We start from the raw sequence: 9,271 nt of genomic DNA, 5'->3' as shown, positions 1-9,271 counted from the left end.
ATTCAATAAGGAATGAATTTTAAATCTTTGCGCATAAAGATACCATATCATTATACTACCTTTTCTAAAACTTTAAACTGATATTAAGAGGTAATCAACATCATATTAAAGCTCTATATCTGAAAAATTCTAGAGTTCGATTCTTAATAAACTCCAAAATTAAAAAAATAACATAAAACAAATTAAAAAAAAGAAGGTCTACATCTATAAAAAAATCAATCAAATCCAGAAAAAAAATTTTACTTGAAGAAAAGTATTAGAAATATAATCATTAATATTGTCTCCTTTTATTTGTTTAAGTTTTTGGAAAAAGTTGTATTGTCTGCTTAAATAAGTGTAAAAAATTTAAATTTTGTATTGTGTATATATTAAACTATTAGTCAACAACATATTCTTAATAGAGTTTAAATTTATGATGAATTAATCTTTATCCTGTCAAATTAAAAAATACTGTTAAAAAAAAACAATGCTTTGTTTTTTGTTAATTAATTAAGAAAGACCGAGAACAAAATTAAATCTTGCTTGGAATGAATATGATTGATATATGTTAGTTCCCTTGGCTTTCATGAATGGAATTGAGTGGATAGAATTGTGAATGATAAAGATCATTAGCCGCGTGAGGATCCTGACGCGGATGTCACTTGGTATGTGTGTGTATATATATATATGTTTGATTCAATAATAATAAGTACTTCCCCAGTTTCCATTTATTGAACTACTTCACATACTTCCAAATTCTATGCGATTCATAATGCATACACGTCCTATAAAGTACCCAAACTTTTCCCGGCAAAATTGAAAGTATTTCATCATGCTTTCATGCCTCCTAAATGGAGCAAAATAGAATTTCAAGTGCTTAGAAGAAAAATATATACCAAAGTTAGCAAAATTAGGAAAAATCTCGAATAATCAACCCTATAATTAATTAATACACTATATTATTATTATATAACTAATGTTTGTTATTGTTCCAGGAAAAGCCACTTAGATAAAGACGTCTAAAATATTTTTTTAAAAATATTTTTTAATAATTAAAATTTAATATATATAATTAATTAAATCGTATTATTTTTGTCAAAATTATGTCAAACAAATTAATTTGACCGAAAAATAGTGAATCAAATATTGAATTGATCTGAATCAATATTATTTTTTTATATAAAAAATGGCTACAATATTTTTATTATAGAAAATAATTAAAATACTTTTATTATATAATATTAATTTTGAGAATCCTAAATTCTAGTCTTTTACTTTTCTGTCGTTATAAGATTAGGATTTAAAATTTTTAAAATATATATATATATATATAATAGGAGTATTTAATAAAAATATTATAGTTATTTTTTATAAAAAATAATATTAATTTAATTCGGTTTAAGATTTGATTTATTATTTTTTATTAAATTAATTTATTTGGCTTAATTTTAAAAAAATAATATAATTTAATTAATTATATATATTAAATTTTAATTATTAAAAAATATCTTAAAAAAATAACATTTTAAACGTCTTTATTTAAGTGAATTTTTAATTAAGAGGCTCGTCTTATATTATCTAACCTTATACATAAATGGTTGATGCAATTGCGGTTTGTCTTGGTTGGGCAACACCAATAATACTCTTTTTGAGAATAGGGTTTAAATACCGACTCAAAAATTTCGTCATAAAATCATATATATCTCTCTCCTTTGTCTGATTTCTAACCTTATCATTAAATAAAGATAATGTAAACTTAGGTCATATTGTATTAAGGGGCAACTTTCTTGTATTCTTCTTCAAAGGGGAAAAAAAATTCGAATCATAACTAAAAGTCTTTTTGAGGCACTACGCATCTTTATTATGAATGAAAAACAACTCCATGCATCTTTACTACTACTACTACTACACGGCCATATATTATCCTAATAAACAGTATTTAGTTTCAAAATTATGTTAAGATATCATTTTTATATTTCTTGGTTGATAGTGTAATATTGTCTTACATTTACCAATCCATGAAAGCTTACTCTTCCGTTTATGCAAATTATTTAATCAACTTAAATTATTCGAATGGTTAGTTCACTTATTTGTTTAAGTAAGTATTGTGTTCGAATTTCATTTTGTACATGTACTAATCTATTAATTAATAATAAATCCTAAATAAATATCAAATTCACAAAAAATGAGTTCTTGACATTTTAGATTAAAGAATACTATGAAAAAAAATAAATTTATGTATTATATTTATATAATAAAAAAAACAATTCATGTGAAATTGATCGAATATACAGTAAAATAAATAAAATAGTAAAATAAAAAATAATAAGATTATTCTTGAAATTAAAATAGTATAACTGATATATGAAGATAGAGTCATAAATTTATTCAATGGTGATTAGGTAAGGTTCGAAAACTAAATTGATGATTAAATCGCTTAATAAAACTAGAGTTTGAAAGATTTAAAAGTTTAATTGAAGTTTAATTGATTGAATTGGATATCATAAAATATATATTTATATATAAAATATATAATTTTTTTTAATTTTTAATTTTATTATTTTAAATTCACTAACTTTTAAAAAATATAATTAGTTTAACCGATTAACCAATTATTTGATCAACTTTTAAATTTTTTTAATTAATTTATTGTTAATCAATTTTTATTTTAAATCGAACTAGCTAGTTTGATGACTGATTTTAAATTAATTCGGTCGAACTAGTCGATTTAATCCGATTCTCCAAACAATATTTTACATGATGTTCAGAAGTTTGATTTTTAAAAGCGTAAGAGAAAAAATAAAAAAAAACTTAATTCTGTAAAATCCGGTAAAATCGTAGTTAATTAAATAAATTATTAAATAAGAGCGGATATGGTTAGAAAATTTAGCAATCAGAATTTGATAATTTAAAAATGATATTTGGACTCAGTAAATTTTTCTGAGTCGGAAACATAGTTTTTTGAATAAAAAAGGCGTGCTGAAAATTTAACCGGCAGTATCGGCTGTGGTCTGTCTGATATTGTGGCTGAAAAAATTAATTAGAAGTGAATAATTTTAAAAAATAAGAATTTATAATTTGGGAAGATAGAAATATTTAAAATACGATTTAAAATTCTAATCTTAAAGGTTTTGGCCCAAAATTGGGCCAACGGGCTAAAATAAGTGAACCGGGCACAAGTGGATCTAAGCCCACATATATATAACATCATTAAGCACACTTTCAGCCACCATACTCTCCCATTTGTGAGTGAGGGCCGAAATTGAAAGAAAAAAGAAGAGAGGAGAAAACCTAATCCTTGCTCCATCTTCAAATGTCCATAACTTTTGTTACGACACTCCAATTGACGAGCCGTTTATGGCCACGCATCGCTGTTCTCATCCTCTACAATTATATCTAAGTTTTGTAGTGAATATTCCACTGTCCTATGCCCAATTTTCATTTTTTTCTTTAAATTCAAATTTGATTTGGGTTTTTAGAAAATCTTGTAATTTTGGTTATTTAGGAGTGCTCTAGTATGAGCCATGGGTGATATTCATCACAAACTTCAATGGGTTAAGGTAGCAAACCCTCCAACCCTTGTGATTTATTAATTTCATGAATCCTAGGTTGATTATAAGTGTGAAAATTGATTATGTTAAAGTATTGGGTGATTTTGGTGCACAATTGGGAGAGTGATGTTGCTTATGGGGCCTTGGTGAGGCTTGGAGATAAGGTTTGGTAGAGACTTCCAAGAAGAAGCTCAATTATTTTGGCTACAAGAGATACGATTTAAGTTTCATTTAAGTACTGTGTGGTGTGATGAGAATTCCTAGGCTAGATCCCCCTAGGATTAATTTTGGATTATGTAAATGGTTGGTACTAATATGTATAGTTGATATGTGATGTAAACTAATGATTGAGTTGAGAATTGTGTGAATTCGTATGTTTGGTATGTTGAGAATGTGATGAATTGGATAATGAATATTGGTTTGTGAAATATGCATTTAAATTGTGAATTTGGACTGGGGGACGTGAATCTTAGGCCGGAGGCCGGAAAGTGGTAAGGAAGGAAAATGATGTGTGTATATGAGATTGAATGGATATTGAATATTGAGTGTATGAATAAATGGGAGGAATGTGGAATAAAAAGAAATTAAGAATTTAGAAGCAGAAGGTGATGAAACGGAATTGAATTGTGTAGATGAGGCAGGTTTGGTTTTGGTTGAGTGTAATTATGCGAATGTGGTTGGGTTGTGGTCATTTGAATGAGTGAAAATGAATTTGGCTTGTGAACATTGAAAAAATTGGTGATTTCTGTTTTTGGGTGAAAACTGATTTCTGACCAACTTCGGTGGTCTGTAACTCGGTCCTCGTAGTTAGGAATTCTTCAAAATTAGATTTTTATGAAAGTTCATTTAACGATCTTTCCAACGATTCAAAAATTGTTGAAAAAAAGAATTTCGTAGAAGAAGTTATGTGTGGCGGAAGCTTGATGTTTAAAAATGAAATTCTGCAATTTTTTTAGACTTAGTAAAACTTTTAAGAAAACGTACTCCGACGTGCACGCATGGCCGGCGCGCACGCGTCAGTCACGACTTTCACTCTCTCACGTGTGCGCCTGGCCGACGCGTATGCGTCGCTATATTGATGTAGGTGCCCAGTAGAAAATCTAGAGAGTTGCGCGAGTACTGTGTCAGTTTTGTGCGAGGAGCACAAAACGCACCCACGCGTATGCGTGATTGACACGCACGCGTCACATTACCTCTCTGCTTTCCATGGGTGCGCATAGACAACACTCACGCGTCACTCTACTTTTCTGCCTTCCATACGTGCGCGTGGGCGATGCGCACGCGTGACCCCATTTTCAGTAAAAATTGATTTTTGAGCTTTTAAAGCCGAATTTTAGATTTCTAAGCCTTCATTTTTATCCTGTAAGTCCCAAATTTTGAATGAATGCATGTTTGAGATGCATGAGTAGTAGCAAGGATTGTAGTTCATCCCACTTGTTCCAAGTCAGAGATTGTGACGGCTAGGTAGTAGCGGTAGTAGTGGTTATTCCACTCGCTCCAAGTTGAGCTTTTAAACACCTGCGTGGGTAGATGCAGTGGCATTGATCCACTTGCTCCAGGACGTGGTGGGATTTACCTGCCTGGGTAGATGTAGTGACATTGATCCACTTGCTCCGGGACATGGTGAGACATACCTGCTTGGGTAGATGCAGTGGAGTGATTCCACTTGCTCTGGGTTTGGTTTTGAGATTCTTGGGGTAGATGCTGTGGTTAGCCCCCACTTACTCCCAATCGAGCATGTTTTGAGATTGAATCTATTTGAGTCCCGGATTTCCTTGGGGTAGATGCAGTGGGTCAGCTCCATTTGCTCCAGGTAGAGATCCGAGATTCTGTTGACCCTGCGACGTAAGATGTGGTCGGACACTTAGACCTTTTCGGATGAGCTCTCACCCATGGATATTTTATTTTGATTGATTATGATTTTGAACTTGGGAATGCACGCTCGCAGGGACTGTCCAATGGTTAGGTACCAGGACATGTCGGGTTGGCTTTGTAACCGATAGATGATATCATCAAGCATAGGGAATGCATACATCATTTGCATATGTTTGAATTGTTTGGGTTTGCCTATTTGTTTTAGATTGCTATATCATCTATGCTATGTTACCTGATTATGTGCTACTTGTTCTGCTTGTACCTTAATGTGTATTACTTGACTGTATTGCTTGTTCTACTGGTGCCAGTTGACATTGAGGGCTGTTATTGATGAGATGAGTTGATGACGATATTGAATAATGATGATGATTATTGAACGAGGTAATTGAGCTCCGTGGATAGACGCAGTGAAATGATTTCACTGCTCCAAGTAGAAAATGAGATAATTTGAGTTTTCTGGGTAGATGCAGTGAAGTAATTTCACTTGCTCTAGGTAGAAAATGAGATGGTTTGAGCTCTCTGGATGGACGCAATGAAGTGATTTCACTTGCTTCAGGTGAGGATATGAGGTATTGATATAGAATTGCTGAGACAGAATAACTAGTGATGGTTTTGTTTATAATTCTGATTGTGAATTGTCGGAGAGTTAGAAAGTTGGGAAGCATGAGGAAGAGGAATTAGATTTAGCATTTCCTTATGACAGTTGCCTATTTATGGATTAGCGAGAACATAGGTTGAATAATTGGTGAAAGGAAGTTTAGGATGCTTAGTGAGTTTTTATTACAATGCATTGTATTTATTTGGCACTTTTACCGTACTGGAGACCCATGGGTCGAGGGCTCTCATTCCGTATATATATCTCTTGTTTTTCAGATACAGGTTCAGGTGCTCAGAAGTGAGTTGTGGTTTGTCTGAAAGACGCGGCGAAGACCTCTAAGATCTCTTATCTACATCTTGCTTAGATTCTCTCCGCTTTTATTTTTAAAGAACTCATGCTATGTATTTTATCGTTTTGAAAAATTGCCTATAGAGGCTCTTGTGTATCTTTTGGGAGAGATTAGGAGATATGGTTGTCAAACTGCTGTTATACTGTACCGTAGCTAGCCTAAACTTCGCGGGTCACGACTAGTGACTAATTATTTATGTTATCTATCTATATTTTGTTTTATCTCATTCTTCTTGACGAAATTATCTTTATATCATCTCAGTTCACGCTTTACCTTCTTGTTGTCGATGCGTGAGTGATACAACTTCGCGATTTTATTTTTACTCCTTTTCAGACTTATCGATTAATACTCCTTTCGATTTTACTTATAATTATGTATTAATAATCCCCTTTGAGAGTCGTACCATCTTATTATCATTGACTTATGACTTGAGCATAAGGATTTGAATATTAGGGTGTTACAAAGAAAAAAATGGGAAGGAAAATGATTATTTTCTATTATTTGGTTGAACTGAGAAATAAGAGAAAAAGAAAAAGAGATGAAAAAAAGTGGTGCGACCTACTAATTTTTTTTCTCTCCAACATTGGAAAGAAAATAAAAAAAAAACTAATTCTCTCTCTTTACTTTCAATATTACCCTCTTTACTATTTTTAATTTATTTTATAATATAAAAGTAAAATTATCTTTTTATAATATTTCTTTCCTTCTTATTTTTTTTGTATCCGAATATATCTAAGAAAAATAAAAAATTACCCAAATTTTTTCTTTTTATTTTTTTCTCTGTTTTTTTCTTTCCAACCAAACATAATTTTAAAGTTTTTTCTAGCCGTCTAAAATTTGTTCAGACTTCTCATTTTCAAATTCCCCAAATCAAGGAGTTTATGAGATTTTAATTTGATTTTTTTATATAATAACTATTGTCATCTATTACTATTCATCTTTGTATTTCTAATATTATAATAAAATATTAAATCACAAAAACATATAATAAGTTATCTAAAATCCTCAAAAAAGTCCTCTAAAATCCAATTTTTTAAATTTGTAATTAAAAAAGATTTAAAAATTTTAAACTCTCTCTTCACCAAATGCAAGAAATTCAAAAAGAAAAATATTAATTAAATTAATGTGAAAAGGGAAATTTGCAAAGTTAAGAATAAACAGACTACCGAAAATTCGGATTTTTGGGTATGCTTTAATTAAATATAAAAATGTGCCATCTTATGAAAGGAAAAAAGTTTAATTATTCTGTCGGTTCCTATAATTTTATTGAATTTTTAATTAAATTTTTATATTTTTATTTTTAATTAGGTTCTTATACCATATTAGATTTTGTAACTAAGTCCTTATTGTGACAAAAACATTAAAATTAACGAAATATTCTATTAAACTATATAAAATATTCAGTCAAATATTATGTATATTATTTAATTTGTTTTGTTTAATGGATTATTTCGTTAATTCTAACATTTTGTCATGACAGGGATTTAATTACAATATCTAATATAATATAGAGACTCAAAAAAAAAGTATAAAAATTTAATTAAAAATTTAATAAAATTATAAAAACTAATAGAATAATTAAAAAAATTTACGAATTATAGTAAATAAACCTTTTTCTTTTTCACTGTTATAATCAAATATCTTAGCTTGTACCGCGAAAAAAAATTATATAAACTTGGGCATAAGCTATTGAAAAACCAAATTAATACAAACTATACCGGTGTTTAAATCTTGTGTGAACCACGTTAAAATTATATTTCTCATCGTCAACAGATCAATGTTTCACGGGTCATAATTATAGGTTGTCCTAAAATTTTCATCACATGGGAGTAATGCCTCATTTTACACCATACCAAATAATTGTGTGAATCACATTAAAAATATGTCTCTATTTGATACTTTTTAAACATATATAACAAAAACCTTCAATAATGGTTTACTTAATTAAACGCGTAAAATAATAAGTCACTAAAAATAGTATATATGCATCATAATATAAATTTAAATATTATTAACATTGTTTTCGATAAAAAAAAAATTATTAGCATTAATATAGAAAAATTACAGAAAATAAGCCTACGTGATAGAGTGTGTGAAGAATAAATACTTAGAGAAGAGCAGAGAAAGAGAAGCGAAAATAATTAGAGATTCCGCTATAAATATGTTAAACTATTTAGTTAGTTACAGAGTTTTTTCGGCTCCTTCTAGATAGTTTTAATCACTATTTTGTCTATATATACACTTACACTCTAGTAAAGTTGATTTTGCTTAAACTTCAAGAACGAAAACTAAGTTCCTCTATTCTTCCTCTCCTTTTTTCTCTTTTTCATTTCTCTCTTCTAATCTCATCTTCCTCCCACTCACTAGTCCCTGGTATTCTCTTCATGGTATCAGAGCTTGAACCTCACCACAAATGGCCACGATAAGAATTTTGCTAATTGTTGCTTCAAATAACCAAAACTCAATACAAACGGCAAGCGCTCCTGGTTTCACAGCAAATCCAATCTACATAAAGCTTAATAACAATAATTTTCTACAGCAGAAGGATCAAGTAGAAGCAATGACTGAAGGCAATGATCTGTTAGATCACATCATTGAACAGAGAATTTCTCAACAATTTCTTAAAAATGGAGAAGTGAATCAAGGATTTCAAAAATGGAAGAAGCAAGACGCACTGCTGAAGTCCTGGCTACTAGCTTCAATGACAAAGCCATACACAACTCGAATGGTTGAATGTACGTTTACCTATCAGATCTGAAATAGGTTAAAGAGTCATTTTGCTTCACAAATTCAAGCCAGAGTAATGCAGTTGAGAAATAAGATGAGAAATATTCGAACTGGTGCTTCTGTGAGAGACTATGTGTTAACAATTAAGAGTACGATTAATGCACTGGTGTTTGTTGAAGAGATAGCTAGTGA

This window comes from Arachis hypogaea, chromosome 4, assembly GCF_003086295.3.
Source record: "Arachis hypogaea cultivar Tifrunner chromosome 4, arahy.Tifrunner.gnm2.J5K5, whole genome shotgun sequence".
In the NCBI taxonomy this organism is placed as follows: domain Eukaryota; kingdom Viridiplantae; phylum Streptophyta; class Magnoliopsida; order Fabales; family Fabaceae; genus Arachis; species Arachis hypogaea.
This window is presented reverse-complemented; position numbering follows the sequence as displayed.